At 43.8% G+C, this 22,472-nt stretch overlaps 1 protein-coding gene and 1 non-coding gene across 4 annotated transcripts in view; one reads left to right on the top strand and one right to left on the bottom strand.

Annotated features, from left to right (window-relative positions):
- The window catches only part of smyd3 (SET and MYND domain containing 3), a 400,254-nt gene that overhangs the window by 264,835 nt on the left and 112,947 nt on the right, over positions 1-22,472 (top strand). The gene's annotated exons all lie outside the window — the stretch shown is intronic.
- Positions 9,628-9,699, bottom strand: trnat-cgu. The gene has a single exon. It is a non-coding gene; the product is annotated as a tRNA-Thr (tRNA).

Genomic DNA, 22,472 nt, shown 5'->3' with positions numbered 1-22,472 from the left:
TCTGTGCTTTCCAAATCTTGCTTGCTGCATATAAGCCACCTACCCACTTGGTCCAAGAACGGGAAGCCCCGTGTCCCAGGAATGGGTTTGTAACAGGGATGTTATTCAGCTACTATATGCAATAATTCTCCATAGTGTGAGTCATTCGAGCAATCTATCTTCACAAATGATTTGCCTCACAACTATCCAGAAATTTAGCTTAATAATTGCTATATGTCCTTCAAAGTCATAATAGCTTATAGGAATATAGCACAAGAAAGCCTGTCTGGGAATCTGTTGTACATGTGAGGTTCCAAGCTTGTCTTGTCCCTCAGGACCCCTGGCCTTATTTGGGTGAGTCCTATTTAATTGAAGCTCTGAGTGAGGCGAGCCAGCTCTTGCAGTGAAGAAGATGGGGTGGAGGTGGAGAGAGGAATGAGGTTTCCATATGTTTAACTTAACAGTAATGTCATGCCACCTGCCCAGTACTTCCCCTACAAAAAAGAGAACAGTTACTACACATTTCCAGTCATTACTGTGAAGCATTCTGAGATGTTCTAGGTGCTATATCAATGAAAGTTTCTTCTGCTCCTTCTTACTTAACAATTAGCATTGGCGATTGTGGTGGGCAGGCTGGTCTCCATCACCTCTTGTCACAGAGAAGAACGTGTGAAACCAGCTGGCAAAACAACATGAAAAGGGCAGTGAGCATTCTAGGTTGCCATTTGTGACTGAAGCAGATCCTGTCGATGTAATATTGTGTTAGCGCCCAAGCAAAGTGATGTAGAACACTTCATGCTGAGATGATGATGATTTTAGATGCTGTTCATTCGACTCATAATCACTTCCAGCACGTTCCCTACAACAGGAGATCAATTGACTGTTGTGATCAATTTTTATTTGGAATTTAGCTCATTAAACACTGGCTGACTTCCCAAAAGCAGGAAGTTAATTGCGCAGCTGATCGATAACTTCCATCAGTATTGATCAGACGCTGCTCTCAGAAATGTAAAGCGACCCTGGATTATTTGTGCTGCAAGGCCTCACTTCTCTGTCCTCAACAAGTAAGTGCCACATCAAAAGCAATATTTTATTCCCTCAGAAAGGTCCTGTGTATTGCCATTCCATGGATTTGGATCATGTGTCCATCTAACTTGATGGGCTCTGAATCGGTGAGTGTGGCTGGTGTTTGGCAGCATCATGTCCAAGCTGAGTGATTTACTTCTGGGACTATCAGGAGAGAGTCCAGCTGTGGCACCAACCCTCTGGTTGTGGATAGATACAATAAACGCAAGCTACTGCACACAGGAAGTAAAAGTACCTGGACTCCGTGGATGGGATAGAACTTGGCAAGGAAGAAGTTGAATGAGATCTAATTGACTCATTGCCTAGCATGTCCAAACGGTGTGAGGAGCCTGCTTTAAACAAAGAAAATAGGATCCTGGGCTACCAACCAAATCAGAAGTTATGCTCAGGGTTGTGAACAACAATTTTCAAAAATATACCAGGAAGCATGTCTTTACACCGAGCATGATCAACAGCTGGGATAGGTACACTTGAGGCTAAGATGTGGAATTCATTTGAGAAACAGCTTGAAGCTATAACGGATAAACTTACGGTACGGTGAGATCAAATGGACTGAAAGATGTTCTTCATCCGAACCTGTCTTGTGATCGCAGTGAAATCATTTGGCCATTCAATGCAGAATGCTTTCCTTTTGTAGAGCTGTGTGAGCAAGTGAATCTTGTGATCACAGACCAGCATTGATGGTGGGTGTGGAGAATTCTTCACTCTAGCCAAAGGGAGCACCATTAGCAGGAGTGGAAGGCCCACGTGGAAATGGGAGGGGTGGGTGGGGAAGATACACAGAAAGTTTATTTTAACGTTTACCAATTTTATTAGATCATGATTCAAATGTAGGAACCGACAACCATTTTTATTGAAAGCTTGCTTTCTGTTTCAAACAGTAAACACACTCTACAGGGCAGAAATCCTACCAGTCTTTTACTCTTATTAATGTTGACTTTATTCTTAACTTCAAAGTTGGTTTCTTTTAGTTAACTTACAGAAACCTGGCTTCAAACTTGGGGCTATATTGGCCAAATTCTCGATTCTCTAAAATATTACATAAATAGGTCAGCTTCAAGATCACCCCCCTCAGCTCCGACCACAAATCCTACGTGTCAAGCCAGGATTGTTAAGCACCTTGGAAAGTCCTCCCTACGTGAAAGCCACTATATAAATGTGAATTTCTATTGTATTATGTAAATCTAGATCCAGGTGGAATTTCTCCCCATGGATATTTTATCGCATTTGGATCTGTCATGGTTTTTCAACATACAATAAGAAATAAAACAAATTGAAAATCTGGTGTAAGTGTATCTTGCATATACACCCAAGTCTTGTTTGATGATAGTTATGCAGATAAAAAGTTGCAAATACCAGTTGACCAACCACTTTCTATCCACTACTGTTGTACAAAATGTTTGGTCTCAAAACATTCCTGATTCAAGTACCCGAATCAGCCACTTTTTAAACAGCTAGAACATCAAAATAACACCAATCCATTGCCAAATGTCACTTGGAGACAAAACATACAACATACAAATGTGCTAACAAAAGGTATATTTCATAAAAAAATGAGTTGCTGCGGTTATGTCTTAGCTGAATTGCTGATGAATGATTGAAAGGGGAACTACATTGAACTGAATTTCTTCATAATCTTAAATGTTATGAGAGTAAAGGCATTAATTTGCTATACTGAAATCTCTCAGTTTTTCCTCCTCGCTTGCTGGTTTGGACTTGCTGGATCAACCCAGCAAGTGTTTTGTGTAGGTGTTCCCATGTTTGGAGTATGTGGAGTTCTGCAGTTCAGCTCCAGTGAAATCATATGTGAGGGGAGCTGCCTACAGCCCATTAGACCCAGTTATAACGTTACTGGAAAATGTCACAAGGACAATGTACAGGGAGAGTTCTACACAGAAGATCTGCCCCCAGGTTGCCGCTGCCCATTGCTCTTAGATTTTATAATAGGTAACGGAGATGACTAAGCATGCAGATATTTCGTTTTATAAAGGGGGAAATTTGTGGCAAGCGATGTGATAATTATCACCAGTAATAATTGTCTAACTGCAAATCATTAATGCCCTACAAGATGTTAATACTGTAGCGCTCCATAGGCAATACATGGACTGAGGTATGAAGATTTGCCAATTGGCTGATTTTCTCCACAGTTTAAAAAACATTCTAATCGACTGCTTCTCAATGATCCATTTACAGTGTTATCGGCATTGAGCGGCAACAAATGGAGGTTTCATCTTACAAGGCTGTGTATCCTTGTGGATTATGAAAGAGAATCCAATGTATTGGAATCCCAAACGACATTGATTACAAGTAAAGTAAGTGCTGTGGGCCATGACCAAATACTGCCAGTGGGAATCGATGGGAATCAGCAGCCCATGTCAATCGGCTTCAACCACGTGCAATTTAGCAGGCTTTTTTGATGTGATGAGAGAGAGAGTGACGGGGAGGGAGGGAGAGTGAGGGGAGTTTCAGAAATATATTTGTACACTTGCACATTTCTTCAACAATAAAATAAACTTGAATAGTTTATAATAAAATAAACTTGCACGTTCCTGTCATGTGGGAGAACATCTCAATGTGCTTTACAGAGTGGGAGCCCAGGCAGGTGGGAGTTGGGGGAGGTGGGGGGAGCATTAGGTAGGAGGTGACTGAAGAAACAGTTAAAGAATTGCAGATCGGTTCTGAGAGCAGGGAAGGAGTGAGGTGGAGAAACTTAGACTTAGAGTTTCAGAGAGCAAGGGTAAAGTGGCTGTAATACAATACAATTTATGTTTATATAGCAACTTTAACATCGGGAGGACATCTCAAAATGCTTCACACTGCTGGCTGGGCATCGCGTTGGGGGTGGTGGGAGCCAAAGAGGAGGGGAGAAAGATGACTGGTCAAAGAAATCCATTTTACTGTCAGGAACAATGCATGTCTCTTGACTTGTCAAAGTTATGTTCAGTTTTAGGTTGTGAACTACTGACGGTTAACGAGTTTGTGTCTATGAGTGTGAATATACTGAACTGGACACCACTAGATAGTGAGACATTATCTTGCATTTGCCTGCAACAATATACAGTCATTATACTTTGCAGTATATTCTGTGAAGCGCTTTGAGGCATGTTTCCAATGTGACAGATGCTACATCAAAAATGTAAGGATTAGTGTTACCATAATATTGCAGAGTAAGGTGTTCTTTAATTCCTTTTCCTCATGTTAAACCTGCTTTTCTCTTTAGTTCCTGACAGTGAGGTAGGGGAGGATGGCTGTTCCCAAGCTGTGTACTTTCATTTGCAGATTGGAATTGGTTAGATGGAAGGCAGGAGGATATACAGTGTATTTGTGTATATATATATATCTACTGCGTTAAGCTTCATCACATCCTCAAACAATGCATTTCATCCCTGTCCGCATTCTCTTTGCACTCCAAGAACAGATTGGTTGGCAGTCAGTTACCTCTAATACTGATTCAGTGTTGAGTGGAGAAGGAGAAGAGGCTGCCCCAGTATTGTAGGGATGGTGATCCCAGCAGATACTGCACTTTCTGTTCTCTTTCGAACGAAAACCAACAGCTGACATCTTCTGTATGTTACATGTTCACTTTACGCAGTACAAACTTCAGATTAAAAAGACTGCAAACTTCAGATTAAAATGAACCATTTTCAGGCGCGTATGATTTCCTTCGTAGTTGTGTTTGTAAAGCCCTGCCCGTGTGAAACTGAACCATACACAGCCGTAAGGTCCAAAGGACTGATCCCTGGTTGGTGCTGAGTTAGCTAGCTGATCTCAGTCAGGGCAGAGGTTGGGTGTGAAAGATTCTCATTTGTATCTACCTTAAGCCTCTTGTAGGGCATTCACCACTGTGAAACCTGTGGGAAAACGGCCTGAGCTAGCTGATCAGTGTCAGGACACAGGTAGGATGTGAGAGATTCTCATTTGCGTTTACCTTAAACCTTTTGCAGGGCAGTCACTGCTGCAGAACCTTAGGGAAACAGACTGATTGTGTTTTGTTACTTGATACTGCACGTTCCTCCATTTGCATAATGTATTCAGCATTTCCTTTTATGTTTGATTGCATGAATTAACCTATATAAAAACACGTGTGCTGAAGGTGGAACAATAAAGCACAGAATTTATGCCATTGCTGAAGATGATCCTGATCCTTCCTCCATTGGCTTCCTTCCTCCTGAGTTCTCAGCTCTTTCTCAGCAGTGCAGTAACCTGTATTCTGGTCACCTATTGATTATTAACCAGTAATATCACAGCTTCCTGAATTGAAATAAAAGCTACCATAACTATATATTTACAGCATTTCTCTCTCAACAGTAACCAAGGAATCAGAAACTGAGTTGACAATCTCAGCTGAAATCTCAGCCCTGATGGGCATCCTGTGGGTAACATTCACTTGCCAATCGTCCTTTGATTGAGATGTTGATCTGAGCTCTCGTTCTGGTGTTTAGGTTCCCATTAAAGGGACCCCTTGGCACAATTTGGAAGAAAAATAGTAAGTTCTCAGGTATTTCAGCTAACAATTCTGCTTTAGTTCTCTGTTCATGGTAGAAGTCTTTTGCAGGATCTGCTGCTAGTTAACTCTTCAAAAAGAAACGTTGCCTTTCATAAAGCGTTTTATCGCATTTAAGCAGTCTCAAAGCGCTCCATGCTCGAGTTACCTTGAAGTGCAGTGAGTGCTGTTGGCTCGGCAAATGTTGCAGTGAATGTATGCCAGCAACATCCTGCAAACAATAATGAAGTGAATGACCAATTCATTTTGTTTATGATTTGTGGAGGGATATTGCTGAGATACCTGAGAACTCGCTGCTTTTATTCCAAATTGGAGCCAAGTGATCTTGTAACTTTCACCAGAATATGAGCTTGAATCAACATCTCATCCAACAATGCAGAGCTGCATTAGATGCCATGATGCCCCCTGCGATTGCAGCCTTTTTTCTTCTTTGTTTTGGCTTGAGTGTGAAGAATGGACATTTGAGTGAGATCCTAATGCCCATGGAAGTGTCCCTCAGCATGAGTTGCTGCTTTTATGAATGGTGGAGAGACATTTTGGTGAAGTGATACTGGTTTAGTCAGTTCTGAATCCATGAAGTTCATTCAGGGGTTTAACAAATGACTGCTGAGGCTGAGCAGCACTCATAGAGAGCACCGAAAACACTAGACCCTTTATTGTAGAGCCACTGTACAAAATCCCTGCTGTCAGGTGAAGAACATTGCAGAGTGATCTAGATAGTTAATGTAAAGTATCAGCGTGAATGAATCCTTGCCAAGCAAGTGCCAACGGCTCCATTCAGCTGTGAAAGACAACCTTGTACACGGACGCTGTCGACAGTGTGTGTGCTCTGAGAACGGGGTCTGCTCCACTGCTCAGGACTGAAGGAATGGTTCAGTTCTGGCCACTGTGCAGTTTGGGATTTCTTCCTGGTAGTGACCCTCAGGCCCCCTATCAGCTGTCAAGCTTTCAGCCACTATGCCCCCACACAATGGAACTCTCTTCCTCAACCCCTCCATCTCACCTCATCTTTGAAAGTACCCACAACCTTGAACATACCTTCCCCCTTTCCCCACCCTCTGCTCGGAATCCAGCTCCATGACATTACTCTACGTGAAAGATGCAAATTGTTGTTGATAAAAGTCACATGTATGGTCTAATTACAAATATGATTATTTGGTAGTTTTATTGTGGAAGCGGTGATGTAGTTACAACAATAAACAACAACAACTTGCACTTATATAGCGCCCTTCATGCAGCGAAGCATCTCAGAGTGCTTAACAGTGGCGGAGCCTGACTCCTCCGGGGGGAGGGGGGAGGTGGCCGTAAGCACGGTCGAATAGGGAAGTTTTCAAGTGGGACTTTTTAAGAGGTATTAAAATATATTGAAAATGTATTAAAATCTAATACATTTTGTATTAGATAGCATGCAGACACAGCTTGGAGGAAGTGATGTTAACAGCTCTCCACGTGAATAGTAACAGACAACTCATTTTTTTGCTTTCTTAATACTTGGCCTTGAAGCTGTTGGACTCAGAGTAACACGTTATAATGAGCTGCTCTGAATGTCCAGATCAAGATATTCCTGAAAATTAGAGGGGAAAGTTGTAATTCCCTTTCCCCTGGGTGGCAGCACGGTGTATGGTTTATTCATTCAATTCCTGAGCAAATAGCAAGTCCCTCCTGCTGCGCCATAGGTAGCTGTGCGGAAGAAGACATAGCAATTTGAGGGCTGTTACTGTAGTGTATTTAGATAAGAGACAACTTACAGTGAGTGTGAGTTACTGTTTGCACATTTGCTGGTTGAATGTCCTTGATCTTTACTGATGATTTTGAGAGAGAACGTTTTTATTTTGAGGTCTTACGTTTAAGAGTGTTGCAATTTGGCCTTTTATATTTTTATCATTGTTTTTATTATTGTTACCCAGAATTGTCATTTAAGGTACATTGTATTGATTTATTTAGGTTGCAGTTGAGTGCCCTGGTGTAATCAAAGAGGGTTAGTGATAGCATTGGGTAAGACTGCCTTTGGGGAGTTACAAAGCCCAGGCTGAAGAAACCTGCATGTATGAATGCTTATAATAATAATACTTACAGTTGTTATGGCGGCTTATCATGTCATCCAGTGTAGTGACTGTGTAATTTGTGGGTGAATGTGGCAGCCAATTTGTATAAAGAAATGTCGCACAAACAGTCATAGAGTGAGTAACCAATTTTATTTGGAGAATTGTTGGCCAGGACACTGTTTCAAATAGTGCCACTGGATCTTTCATGTCCACTTGAACAGGCAGAGGGGACTTCAGTTTAAAATCTCACATGAAGGACGGTACCTCTAACAATGCAGCGCACGTCAAGTACTGCATTGGAGTGTCAGCATTGACTGTATGGGTTCCAAGTCCGAGGTAGGGGTTGAATCCACAACCTTCTGACTCAGAAGCGAGATTGAAACCAACTGAGCCAGACTGGCACTTGTATGTATGCAGCAAAAGTGATTGTGTCTCCTCTAATCTTCCTTTGTGCCTATCTATTTTTTAAATTCTCTTCTAATATTTTATCTTTGACATTCATGTGGGACTTTGAGCTCATAGTCTAGGCTGACACTTCCACAGGACCATAAGAGGTAGGAGCAGGAGTAGGCCCCTCGAGCCTGACCCGCCATTTACTAAGATCATGGTTGATCTTCTAACCTAATTCCATTTACCTACCCTATCCCCATATCCCTTAATCCCTCTATCCTTTAGAAATATATCAACCTCAGTCTGAATGTGTTCAAGGACTGAGCATCCACAGCCTTCTGGGATAGAGAATTCCACAAATTCACTACCCTCTGAGTGAAGAAATGTTTCCACAACTCAATTCGAAAAGGCTGACCCTTAATCTTGAGACTATGACCCCTAGTTTTAGATTCTCCAACCAGGGGAAACAGTCTCACGGCATCTACCCTGTCAAGACCCTTAAGAATCTTATAGGTTTCTATAAGATCACCTCTAATTCTTCTATATTCTAGAGAATATAGGCCTAGTTTACTCAACCTTTCCTCATAGGTCAACCCCCTCATCCAGGAACCAACCTAGTGAATTTACGTTGCAAATAATCCGCTTTTCTATTTTTACTACCTAGGTGAATAACTTCACACTTCCCCACATTATACTTCATCTGCCACCTTCTTGCCCACTCACCTCGCCTGTCTATTTCCTTTTGCATTCTTCGTGTGTCATCCTCACAGCTTACTCTCCCACCTATCTTCGTATTGTCCGCAAATTTAGATATGTTAAGTTCTATTTCCTCATCTAAATCATGATATAGACTGTAAATAATTGAGGCCGAAGCACTGATCCTTGTGGCACTCCACTAGTCACATCCTGCCAATCTGAGAAAGACCCGTTTATCCCTACTCTCTGTTTTCTTCCTGTTAGCCACTCTCAAATCCATGCTAATATATACGTCAATACAGAACTTGGGGAGGACTGTACTGTCAGAGGTACTGTCCTTTAGATGAGACATTAAAACAAGTCACCTGTCAATGGTGAAGCCAAAACTCTTATAATTGTAGTGCCTCAAATGCTGGCCCTGAATGAGATCCGTTAGCCTGTTATTATACACTGACTGGGGTTTGAAACCTGAACTTTCTGGTCTGTAGGCTCAGAGCTGCAATGGGTAGTGCCTTTACCCACTAACCCACCGGGAGTGAACTCTTGTGGTTTTGAAGGGATTGATGATTGTGATGCTCAGTCTTTTAAATAGTACATGCTATGTAACCGGCAACATTACAATAATAATAATAATAATCCTTGCTTTTGATATAGCACCTTATCACATCTCCGAGACGTCTCAAAGCGCTTCACAGAATGTACTGTAAAGTGAATTGACTTGTATATTTTATGGGTGAAATGCGGCAGGCAGTTGAGCACAGCAGCATACCACAAACAGTTGTGGATTGAAGTGACCAATTTGTTATTAATTTTTTTGAAAGAATTATTAACCCTAGGAAAGCGATCTGCGAATCGACCAACCACCTCGGTTCCTACTTACTGCTTGGTAAACAGGGGAATGTGGAGTAAGGAAACTTGCCCAACGTTTCACCCTACCGGGAATCGAACCCAGGTCTCTCGCTTACGAGGCGAGTGCTCTAACCACTGAGCTACAGGACTCCACAGGCACAAGAGCAGCCAGCACCTGAGGTGGGTTGTCATTGGAGCTTATTACAAAGTGCATTTGTCAGCAATTTATTGTCCTGTCAATAAAAGACCAAAGCGTGTTCTAATTGTCAAGCCTCCAGGCAGTCTGAGCAGTCCCACACCCCCTCAATCTGATGTAAAGAACAAGGAACAAGGTACAAACAGTAAATCGGACGAGGGATAGAGAGAGCAATCTTTTATCGTGTGCTCTTTTAAAACCTGCTGAAAGCTGAGAATTTCTTTGTTAAATAGTGGCTGAGAATTCTCCTCAGCCTCACCTTATCGCCACATTTATCACTGACTGACAGCCAGTCTCCCGCAGAGCACATAATCGATTGGGACTGAAGGATGAATAATCCCGGTGACACTCTTCATGTTTCCCTTTTTTCAAAAACCAAAAGAAAAGAGGGAGGCCCTCCACTTGCCACCTTGACACTTAAACATATCAGTGAAATAAATCTACAGGAACCTGTGGAAGATTGGATTTTAAATATCTTGCTGGGTCCGTGCCGATCTGCAGAACTCACTCATGTTCAGCGAGAGTTTACCTTTTAAGGGGTCAGGGTTTCATGTGATTTTATTGATGTCTTAGCTTAGGGTTACATTGGTGTGGTGTTGATAGAACCAAAGGTGGAGCAGCTTGATACAGGGCGGCAGAGAAAGTGCCACCTGTATTGTTACTGATAAACTCTGTGCTGCTGAGATAACCCCAGTGATGATTTATGGTACGTCTTTCCCTACTTTTGTGTTGCTTTCCCAAACATAGGTACACTGGTTTTGTTCGTGTGATTGCGTGGCTCAGTTGGTTGGACTCTTGTCTCTGGTTCGAGTTCACCTTTCCCAACTCCAAGCATGTTCTGAACAGCCCTTCCTGTGTTGCAGCATCGTTTTCCTCAGATCAGAAAACGTAAAGATCTCCAAATGGTCCCATGCAATAAAGCCCAGCTCAAATTGGCCTGTACTTCCAGGAAACCCATTCCTGGATCATGTCCCTTCACAAACTTTCTTTCTAGTGAACACAAATTTGTGTCTCGAGTCTCTCCTCAGAACGTCTACTTCCTGGAATTGAACCTGTTGTCACATTGTTGTTTCTGCAGTTATCTCTGAAAACTATTTACAACAACAACGACAACAAAATTACATTTATAGAGCGCCTTTCACGTTGGGAGGACGTTCCAAAGCGCTGAACAGTCAGGTGTTGGGGCCCGAGCATGGGGGAGGGGTGAGGGAAGGCAGAAAGGTGGGAGGGAGACCAAAGGCATGCTCAAAGAGAAGGGTCTTGAGGCCGGCCTTGAAGGAGACAAGGGAGGAAGCGAGGTGAAGGGATCGAGGGATGGAGTTCCAGAGTATGGGGGCAGAGCGGCTGAAAGCCCGGCCACCGATGGTAGGGCGGGTCTGGCGGGAGACATGGAGCAGGTCGGAGCCCGCTGAACAGAGGGAGCGGGCAGGTGGTAGGGAGTCAGCAGGTCAGAGAGGTAGGAGGGGGCAAGGCCATGGATGGCCTTAACGATGTGTACGACGATCTTGAACTCAATCCTCTGGGGGATGGGGAGCCAGTGGAGTCAGGTGAGGATGGGAGCGATGGGGTCACAGAGCTTGGTGCGTGAAAGTACACGAGCTGCAGAGTTTTGGATGATCTGCAGCTCGTGAAGGGAAGAGTTGGGAAGGCCGATGAAGAGGGAGTTCCCGTAATCGAGCCTTGATGTGACGAATGCGTGGGTGAGGGTTTTGGCAGCCTGAGGGGTGAGGCAGTGGCGAAGTCTGGCAAGGTTGCGGAGGTGGTGGTAGGCAGTGCCGGTCATGGCGCGGATGTGGGGGAGAAAGGATAGTTCAGGTTCAAAGATACCCAGATACCCAGATTCCTGACTAGTGAGGTTGAGTGTGCAGCCATGGAGGCTGATGCTGCCAGTGCCTGAGGTGCGGAGACACTGGCACGAGCCAATCAGAAGGACCTCGGTCTTGCTGACGTTGAGTTGGAGAAAGTTGGCCCTCATCCAGGACTTGATGTCGGACAGCGGTCTTGTTAGGACGCCAGTAGTCCTGGAGTTCAGGGTGGAGGCAAAGAAGTAGAGTTGGGTGTCATCCACATATATGTGGAAATTTACTCCATGTTTGCGGATGATGTCACCAAGGGGAGCATGTAGAGTGTGAAGAGGAGGGGACCGAGGACAGAGCCCTGAGGAACACGAAACGGTGCGGGGGCTGGAGGAGAAGCTGCTTGCTGCAATGAAGTGGCAAACAACAACTGCAACAAATTACACTCATATGGCACCCTTCACTTCAGAAAGACATCCCAGGCGCTGGACAATCAGGGGTTTTGAACCCGAGCCGGGAGTTGGAGTCAGAAGGGGAGGTGGGCAGTGGTGGTGAGGGTGGGAGGGTGGCCAACGGCATGGTTGAAGTGTAATATCTTCAGACGGCACTTGAAGGAGGCAAGAGAGAGGGTGAGGCGGATTGCGGGATTGAGCTCCAGTGTTGGGCCAGAGATGCTGAATGCTCGACAGCCAATGTTGAGGTGGGAAGTGCAGAGGATCTGAAGCAGACTGATATGGGGCTATGAGGTCAGAGAGGTAGGGGAGAGCAAGACCGTGGTAGGTAAGAACGAGGCATTTGTACTTGATTCTAATAATAATAATAATAATCCTTGCATTTGATATAGCGCTTTTCACGTCGGGAGGACGTCCCAAAGCGCTTCACAGAACACACTGTAAAGTGAATTGACTGTATATTTGTGGGCGAACGCGGCAGCCAATTGCGCACAGCAATGTCCCACAAACAGTCGTAGATTGAAAATGACCAATTTTATTATTGTTTTTTGTTTTTTTGGAGGGATTATTATTAGGCGTGTGGAGTAAGGAAACTTGCCCAAGGTTTCGCCCTGCCTGGAATTGAACTCAGGTCTCTCGCTTGCAAAGCGAGTGCTCTAACCACTGAGCTACAGGACTCCACAATAGGGAGCTCTGAGCAATAGGGAGCCAGTGAAGCTGGCAAGAACCGGGAGTGGTAGAAGCCTGTAGAGAGGAGAGGACACGAGCTGCAGAATTCTGAATAATCTGCAGCCAAGAGTTGTGAAGTCCAAAGAGCAGGTAGTTGGCATAGTCAAGCCTGGATGTAATGAAAGCTTGGATCAGGGTCTCGCCAGCCTGGGGTGAGAGGAAGTGGCGGAGGCGGGCAGTGTTACGGAGGTGTGGAAAGGCGGAATAGGTTTCAGCACGAATGTGGGGTTTGAAGGATATCTGAGGGTCGAAAAGGACACCGAGGTTTCGGATTGGCTCGGAGAGGTGAAGAGTGCAGCCATGAAGGGTGATAGTGTCAGCAGCTGAGGTGAGGAGGCGCTGCCAGAAGCTAAGCAGGAGGGCCTCTGTCTTGCCAACATAGAGCTGGAGGGAGTTGCCCCAGGACTTGATGTCAGACAATTAGTCAGGACATCAATAGTCCTGGAGTCGAGGGTGGAGGCGGTGAGATAGAGTTAGTGTCATCCATATACATGTGGAAATTGACCCTACGTCTGCGGATGACATCGCCGAGTGGGAGCATGTATAGATTGACAAGGAGGGAAAGGAGGACAGAGCCCTGAAGGATGCCACACATGACCGTGCAGGGACGAGAGCAGAAGCTGTTGGTGGCCACGAAGTGCAGACGGTGGGAAAGGTAGGATTGGAACCAGGCAAGAACGGAACTATTGAGGTGGAGGTGAGAGGAGAGGCGGGAGAATAACAGAGTTGTCAACAGTATCGAAAGCAGCCGAGAGGTCAAAAAGGACAAGGAGACAGAGAAAGCCCTGGTCGCAGGTGGACAGAATGTCATTTGACACTTTGACCAGGGCTGTCTCTGTGTTGTGAGCAGCACGAAACCCAGATTGAAGGTGTTCTGATATGCTGTACTCTGTCCAGCGCCTTGGGACGTCCTCCCGACGTGAACGGCACTATACAAATGTAATTTTGTTGTTGTTATTGTTGTTCCTGGAGGGAATGCTAGGAGAGGAAAGAGCGAAGCTGGGAAGCAATGACTTGTTTCATGACCTTTGATAGAAAAAGAAAGTTTGAAATGGAGCGGCAGTCAGAGAGCAGAGATGGGTCAAGGAAAGGTTTTTTAAGGGTAGGGGTGATGACGGATATCTTTAGGGGTATGGGTACGATGCCAGTGGAGGTTAAAGTCGCCCAAGATGATGAGGCGTTCAGAACAGACTCAGAGGGAAGACAGGAGAGTAGAGATGTCAGAGAGGAAAGTGGAGGAGGGTTTGGGGGGACGATAGATGAGGATTTTTAAGGAGAGATTGGAGGGATGGTAGAGTGTGAGGTGCTCAAATAAGTATACAAACTTACCCTTATCTGGCTTTGATGATTTTTTTAACATAATCCGTGAAATTTGTCTCTTCTGACCGTATATACCCTTGAAATTTGATCAGCTATCACCCAGACATGGTCATTAACCACTGGGCAAGGCAGGCTCTCATAACCAGGGTTCATTCTCTGCAGGCCTGACTCCAGCAACAAACTTATGGCCAGCATATGAACTACCAAAAATGGCAATCTATTGCTTAGCTATAACCAATGAGATAAACCAATGTTAGCATATTACTTCTACTAAAGTGGCGCTATCTTATTACAAGAGCTGTTAGGAATGATTATACAAGCTAGGGCTCCTCAGTCTTGAGAGAAGAGGACATTACTTCACACAAGTGCTCCGGTCAGCAAAAATGTTAGTGCTCAATGAGGCAGTTTACATCTGTCGACTGCAGTCTTATTTGATGGTAGATTCACCAACACATAACTATTTTACCTACAATTACACAGTCACAACACCTTTGAGACCTTTCAACGATGGAATAGGTGCTGTATCAAATGCAAGGATTATTATTATCAAGAATTTGGATGTTTTTCGATGACAGGTAATGATTTTCTTCTTTTTCAAACATGTTTGTTCGCCCTCAAAATCACCACATTTAACAGTAAATCCTGTGAAGCAGACTGAGATGTCACAAAATATACAGTCCATTCACTTTACTGTATATTCGGTGAAGCGCTTCGAGAAGTCTCGAAGACATGATAAGGCGCTCTATCATATGCAAGGATTATTATTATTATGTCCAGTAAACACGAAAGGTGATGTATCGAATGCAAAGATCATGAGGATTGTTATTATTTTCTACTACCCCCCCACCACACAACATCAAAACATGAAGGTAGATACTGATACTGAGGGAATCCCGTTTTTTAAGTAGTATAAATGATTGAATTAAGAAATTGGTTCCCTGTAACTTTTTTTNACTGATCATCTGCCTCACTAACAACCAATCACCGAAAACTGTGAGGCAGAAATCCAAAATGGCAGCCTCAGGGATCCGGACTGATCGCTTTCAATCTCATTATAGTAAAATAATAATAATCCTTATATTTCATATAACCACTTTCACATCAGGAGGGTGCCTCAAAGCCCTTCACGGGATTTACTGGAAAGTGGAAACTGGAAAGAGACCGTATTTTGCAGACCAACGCAGCAGTCAATTTGCACAAAGCAATGTCCCATAAACAGCCAGGAAGTGGCTGACCTGAGTCGTAAAGATAAGGACAGCATTGTGCTTGTTCCTCAACGTGTTCCTTGTGTTAGTTAACACAAGCAATGTGTTATGAAATGTATCAAACTTTACCCTATGGAGGGCATCTGTTAAATTTCAAGCTAGTCCTGACTTCTCCAGCGCTTTCAAAGCAGCAATTCATGTCTGTAACGTCCATGGCGTGGAGGTAGAAGCGAACATTTCTGTAGACTGAACCTCATTTAATTTCACCGTGACACAGACTGACCGCTAACAGGTGAAATTTCTTTGTGCTGTTACTCTGAAAAATGTGGGCATTAGTGTATTGGAAGTAGTGAAATGAGTGGACATGTTGGCTGCTCGCTGACACCGCCGCGTAAAAGGGGCGAGGAGGGCACCTGGGTCATTGCAAGTTGCATGTGTCAAAGCTGTAGGTATTGGCAAGATGCTGATCAACAGGGAAAACAGATTTAAAAAGTGAGAAGGAAGTTCAGTACAGAAACAGGGTTCCTTTTATAAGAAAAAAGATCTCGGTGACAGCTAGAAAAGTGTGGAGGCAAGAAAACTATTTTTTGGCATTAATACAACAGCAAGAGAGCGATCAGGAAGATGTTAAAAGGCTGGGAGACCCAAAGGGAGTTGAAGAAGAGGACAGATAGGAGATAGTAAATCTGTTGAATTAATTTGCCTTTGTTGTTTTTAATCAGTCATGACACTTGTCATCCAACATCCAACATATGATCTGTGAAAATAATTGAGTAAATTGCAGAACGGATATAAAAGTTCTTGTTTGGTAAACCACATAGACTTGTGGAGGTGACCACCCAAATTGACCGTGGGAAGTCACATGATATCGTGTATTCAGAGTTCTGTAGATCAGTGGTTAGAGAACTCGCCTCGCAAGTAAGAGACCTGGGTTCGATTCCCGGCAGGGCAAAATGTTGGGCAAGTCTCCTTACTCCACACACCTCTGTTTACCTTGCAGTAACTAGGAACCCAATTGTTAGTCGATTGGCGGATCGCATTTCAGGCGGTAATAATTCCTTCAAAAAAAAAAAATTGGTTACTTGAAACCAAGACTATTTGTGGGATGCTGCTGTGCTCAATTGGCTGCCGCGTTTTACCCACAAAATATACAGTCAATTCACTTTACAGTATATTCTGTGCATCACTTTGAGATGTCTCAGAGACATGATAAAGCGCTATATCAAATGCAAGAATTATTATTAATGTAATGTTGCCGATTACTGAGTGCATACTATTTAAAAGACTGAGCATCACAATCATCAACCCCTTCAAAACCACAAGAGTTCACCCCGGTGGGTCAGTGGGTAAAGGTACAACTTAGACCAGTGACTGGCTAATGGGAAGGAAGGTGAAAGAGGAGCTAGGTCACAGTGTGGCCTTGTATTGAATGGGGCACTTTAGAGGTTCTTGATGGGAACCTTCCCATTGCCGATACACAGATTGACCTGAATTTGAAGGTTCAGCACAAGGTAATTACATATGGAGATGCCTTGGGTCTGTGAATAAAATAATAATAATCCTTGTATTTGATATAGTGCTTGTCACGTCTTCTAGAAGTCTCAAAGCTCTTCACAGAATAGAACTGTAAAGTGAATTGACTGTATATTTGTGGGTGAAATGCAGCAGCCAATTGCGCACAGCCTTGTCCCACAAACAGTCGTGGATTAAAATGACCAATTTATTATTGTTTTCTTTTGAGCGATTATTATCAGGTTTGTGGAGTAAGGGTTACCCAAGGTTTCACCCTGCCGGGAATCGAACCCAGGTCTCTCACTTGCAAGGCAAGTGCTCAAACCACTAAGCTACAGGATTCCACAATGGGAGTGAAATGGGAGGAGCTAGTCAGGATCATATACAAAAAGCTCAAAAGTGTATGTACCTGAGCAAATCACTGGCAAACTAATTGCAATACAAGTAAATGTGCACTACAGTAAGTAAAAATAGGAGGCACAAGTACACTAGATAAATTGGCCATTACATCTCGGCTGTTTGTGGGACATTGTTAGATGCAATTTGGCTGCCACATTCCCCTTTGAATGCACAGTCACTACACTTAACAGTAATTACTGTAGAGTGCTTTGAGATGTTTTGACTCTGTAGGGCACTATATCAAAGGCAAGATTTTGCTTATAAAAAATCAACTATTATCTAGTCATGAAAGTAATGTTTCATTTTGATGCTGTGGCATTCATATGAATGGTCCATGCAGAATGGAAGTTTATTATATGGGACAAAGTGCAAAGCCAGACAGCCAGGGTTAGGCTGTGCGTTTCATGGTAGTGGGGAGGGGGCGGTGGACTGACCCCAGCCCAGGAAACCAAGATCCAGACTTCAAAGATGGGAATCTTAGGATTTCCCTAGTGCAAATACACACGGCACTTTGTAACATTAAACTGGAGAGCCCACTTTTCACGTAAGGAAAACAGCCTCCAGAACTTCAAAGCCAGAGGAAGGCAGTGGCCATTTCAAAGAGTGAGGAGGTGGAGTTCAAGTCCTTTTGATTAGTTATGAATGAGAAAGTGAATGTAACGCATATTGTGGGGTTCAGCAAACAAGGACATAAAAAATATGCTGTTGTGTCATTCTGTGCACTGTTTGAGAGACAAATTGTTTAAAATCTTTGATTCTATAATGGAACGCAAAAGGTTGCAGTGGACTAAATGACAATAAAGTTTTCTCCAGTTTTCTGCCTTCCCCTCCTTCCCAAAGGTGTTATTTCCTTTGACTGGATTCCGGTTCTGGGGGGAGGCACAGGTTGCCCTCTGTAGCCCTTATCTCTGGCGGTTTTGCCCCCAACCCTCTCTGTCTGTCTTAGAATTCTGCCTTAAAACCTACCTTTTCGACCATGCTTATGATCACCTCTCCCTTCTCACTTGCTCCGAGTGCATTTAAAAATGTTCTAAAGCGTTCCGAGACTTAATCCTAGGTGAATAGTGCTATGTAAATGTAACTTGTTATTTATGCATGAGGCCATGCAGTGAGTGTCGATGCTGCTGTCAAGTCTGATCCTCATCCGACACACACACGGACAAATCACCCATAGCAGGGCTGCAACCGGCTTTTTGATGTAACACGCAATCTCATAAAGGCAGGAATGGAAAATTCCCTGGACACATTAATTATCGACTGCCCTGCCCAGTCCAATTTCTTTTGCTACAGTATTTCTGTGTGAAAAGTTAAAACTTCCTTCTATTCGTCTTAATCTGTCAGACCAGGGAACTGCGTTTCCCCTACACAAAAAGGTTATGAAAACTATTCCTGAATGTAGCTAGTCCCTGGTGGGATGTGCTCGTTGTAAGTGACTGAGTAAAGTGAAGTACAGTGATTATATTTTATGGGTGAACGTGGCAGCCAGTTTGCACTCAGGGATGTTCCACAAACAGCCATAAAGTGAATGACTAATTTTATCCGGAGGATTGTTGGTCAGGACACTGGGAGAAACCATCATCTCTTGTTGAGTAGTGTCATGGAACCCACCTGGTTTAGCATCTCCTCTGAAGGACATGGCTACACCCAATATTATGAACAAAAATAGTTGTGTAATGACTTTAAGATGCTGTTATTGCACCACATTTGTTCAGCACCCCCCACCACCACCCTGTTTAATTTATTCACCTTTAATCTGCAGGGTGTTAACTATAATTGGCAGACATAATAAATCTTGAGGATAAAATCAGACAATTTGTCTCATTGAAGTTCAGTTTGCCTGCTGGACTCTGTCCCTTTTCTCCATACCCCTTAATAATCATTACAGGGTGCCCCACATTATAACGCATTTGGAAGAGTCCATACACACCATGTAATAAAAAAGCATGACAAAATGGCTGTTTTCTAGGTCATCAGGTCATCGATGTACAGGAAACATCACTGACATCACGTCCTGGTTACTTGCTAGGTGCATAAGGCCTAAGTGTCCCTTGTTGGTGACTGTGTCTGTCAAATTGATGACAGACACAGTCGAGATCACTCCTCTCTTCACCTGGCATCTGTGCACATACGGATTCCAGTAGGAGGGTTAGATCATGTTGTGGGCCTTACAGTACGTGGGGAAGAGTAAGTAAGCTCTTGGTATCCTAGGGTGTAATGGTTCACAAAGCATATGCACAAGACAGGGTTAGGAGGTCTGTGGTCAGTCTGTGTGTGTTTCTGCAAGCCAGCATTTCCCTGCTTTTATTAGTCTTCATTTACTCCTTGAGCCTCACGTAATAAATTACAGTTGTAAAACTGCAGCTTCTCTGTTGGAGGAATAATTAAGGCTATATTTCAGACACATAAAAGTTAAATCTCCGCTTTGTCTTCATTAACTTTAGCAGTGTCACTGTGTTCCTTTCAATCATTTTGTAAAATACTGATGCAGGAGATTTGTCGCCCAAGGCTGAGGTCAGTGCCTCAGTCTCCCGTGTATGAGATCAATTCTGTGCCATATGAATCTTTGTCACACTATCAAACAAAGGTGTCAGCCTGGCTCAGTTGGTCGCTCTATCACTTCTGGGTCAGAAGCCTATTATATATTTTTTGTATATAGATGTACAAATTCCGTAGCCCCCATCTCACCAGTTCTGGCCAGACTCCACTGGCTCCCCATCACCGAACAGATTGACTTCAAGGTCTCACACTCATGTTCAAATCCCTTCACTCCCAGGCACCTCCCTACCTCAGCGACCTCCTTACTCCACAATCCACCACCCGGCACCTCCGCTCGGCTGGCACCGGCCTCCTGCTTCTCCCTCGCTCCCTCTGCTCCACCATTGGAGGTCGTACTTTCAGCCACCACTCCCCGAAGCTCTGGAACACTCTCCCTCAATCTCTTCGCCTTGCCCCTCTCTCCAGCTTTTTCAAATCCCACCTGAAAACTTGCCTTTTCGACCGTGCTTACGATTTCCTCTCCCCCCCTCACCCCACCGGCTCAGAGTCAAGCTCCACCATTGTTAAACACTCTGGGATGCTACCCTGTGTGGAGGGCGCTATATAATACGAGGAGTTGTTGTTGTTGTACCATATATATATATCATTTTTTTTATGTATATATATTGTATATAATAAATTAGAGTTGTAAAACTGTCAGTCATTTTGTCCCATTGAAGTTCAGTTTACCTGCTGGATTCTGTCCCTTTTCTCCATATCCCTTAATAACCATTACAGGCCGACCCCCATTATAACACAATGGTCCATAAGCACCATGTTATAAAAAAGCATGACATAATGGCTGCCTTCTAGGTTATCATTTGATATATTTGATATAGCATCTTTCATGTCAGGAGGACATCTCAAAGCACTTCAAGGGATATACTGTAAAAATGTGTTAACTGTGTGTTCTGTAGGCAAACACGACAGCCAATTTGCACACAGCAGTCAGTATCCCACAAACATCCATGAAATGAATGACCAATTGACTGGGATCTGGTTGGCAGATTCCAAATCAAGAATCAAACATGACTCTAGTAATTTAAGAAAGCGTTGCATGCATTACTGTGGGCAGCTAAAAAGCAGCATTGGGTTTATGGTTTGTTTGACTTATGGTTTCCCACATTGACTGCCTATCACCATCATTCTGATGTGTTTCAGTAGTTCTTTGTTGGCTCCTGTGTGGAGAACTCTGTAGTGTTAGAACCCACCCTATTTCCCTCAGCTGTGGCTCTTGTCAGTCAATGATAGGGCACCTTTGAACATAGAATCCACAGACCATGTGGTTGTAGTTCTCAGAAGGTATTAATAATAATAAATCCTTTATTATTAGATATAGCGCTTTATCGCGTCATCAAGACGCTTCACAGGGTATACTGTGAAGTGGATTGACTGTGTATTTTGTGGGCGAACTGTGGATTGACTATGCATGTTGTGGGCGTACTGAGGTAAGCAGTGATTGTGGCAAAGAATGCAGAGGAAATAGCGAGAAACACAACAACTTTCATTTTTATGGCCCCTGTCAAATAGGATGCATGTCTCAAAGTGCTTGAAATATAATGGAAAATAAATTATTAAACTGTAAATTTACAAAGCGCTCATTATACTATTTGCTGTATCCCCACCCACCCCAACTGTCCCTCTGCTGACCTGGGGACTACAGGCACTGGCTCATTCAGAGCAGAAGGTCACAGGATCCTGGTTTGAGCTGGTTTAGTTGATCTTGGCCGGGGCAGCAGATTGAATGCTACAATTGGCCTCAGTGTCCATGGTTAGTGAGTCACTATCCAGAGACTCCGACGGGAGGGTGACTCGGACTGGAGGGTGACTGCGACTGGAGGGTGACTCCGACTGGAGGGTGACTCCATCTGGAGAGTGTCTCTGCTAGTGGTGGGTGGGGTGGTATAAGACCAAACTTGCTGTACTTCCTATCTTCCCCCAGTGGGTTAATTGCGTGCCAAGTCTTGGTCTGGGACCCTACCTTGCGTGAGGGGCACTATATAAATGCAAGTTGTTGCTATTGTTGCTGTCAGCCTGGACTATTTACAAATTGCCCATTAGGTGAGGTACCCAGTGTCAGAGGAACCATACAGCAGCATGAATTAACGCGGGAGGAGTGGAGGGAGAAAGAACCTATTGTGCCTGGAGGTGTAAGCTGGGTACTGGTGAACTGCAGTAAAGGTTCCCACACAGCCATTGCAAACCAGCTCTGAAATAAATGTAGAAGAATTGTTCCGTGTAAAAGAGGGACCAGAAATATGTTGTATCCCGACGACTGGCTGGATTGCGCTATGTAAGGGTTGAACAGGTAACTGGACACTGTCTGGTACAATTTGCCCAACCTTCCACCATCCAGAGCAATGGTGAGTGCCATCAGCACACTAAGCTAAAGTTGATCTACCACTGGAAACGGGGAATTAGTTATGATCCTGAAATCAACAAGCAAAGGGATATTGCCATTCAAACCTAAGTTTAGTAAATAAAACCCTTTCCAGATGTGACTCCATTCTCTTGCTCATTGCATAATCTGTCTGATCGGAACCCTGGTTGGATGGAGCTGAGACTTTATTTATATTGGTCTCAGTTCTTGGCAGGGCTGCACCCACAGTTATCTTATATTCATTCCAGCTCTCAGGGTTATCATAAAATATCCTGTCAGGCCAGGAGCCAACAAATGGCCTCATGTTTGAATTCCTAGTGAAAAAGCACACAATGTTTATTCTTGACCATACTATACTTGGCATAGGCGACTCTGTCTTGAACCAGTGCTTTCACCAGA

Source organism: Callorhinchus milii, unplaced genomic scaffold (assembly GCF_018977255.1).
Source record: "Callorhinchus milii isolate IMCB2004 unplaced genomic scaffold, IMCB_Cmil_1.0 Scaffold3, whole genome shotgun sequence".
Classification (NCBI taxonomy): Eukaryota; Metazoa; Chordata; class Chondrichthyes; order Chimaeriformes; family Callorhinchidae; genus Callorhinchus; species Callorhinchus milii.
This window is presented reverse-complemented; position numbering and strand designations above follow the sequence as displayed.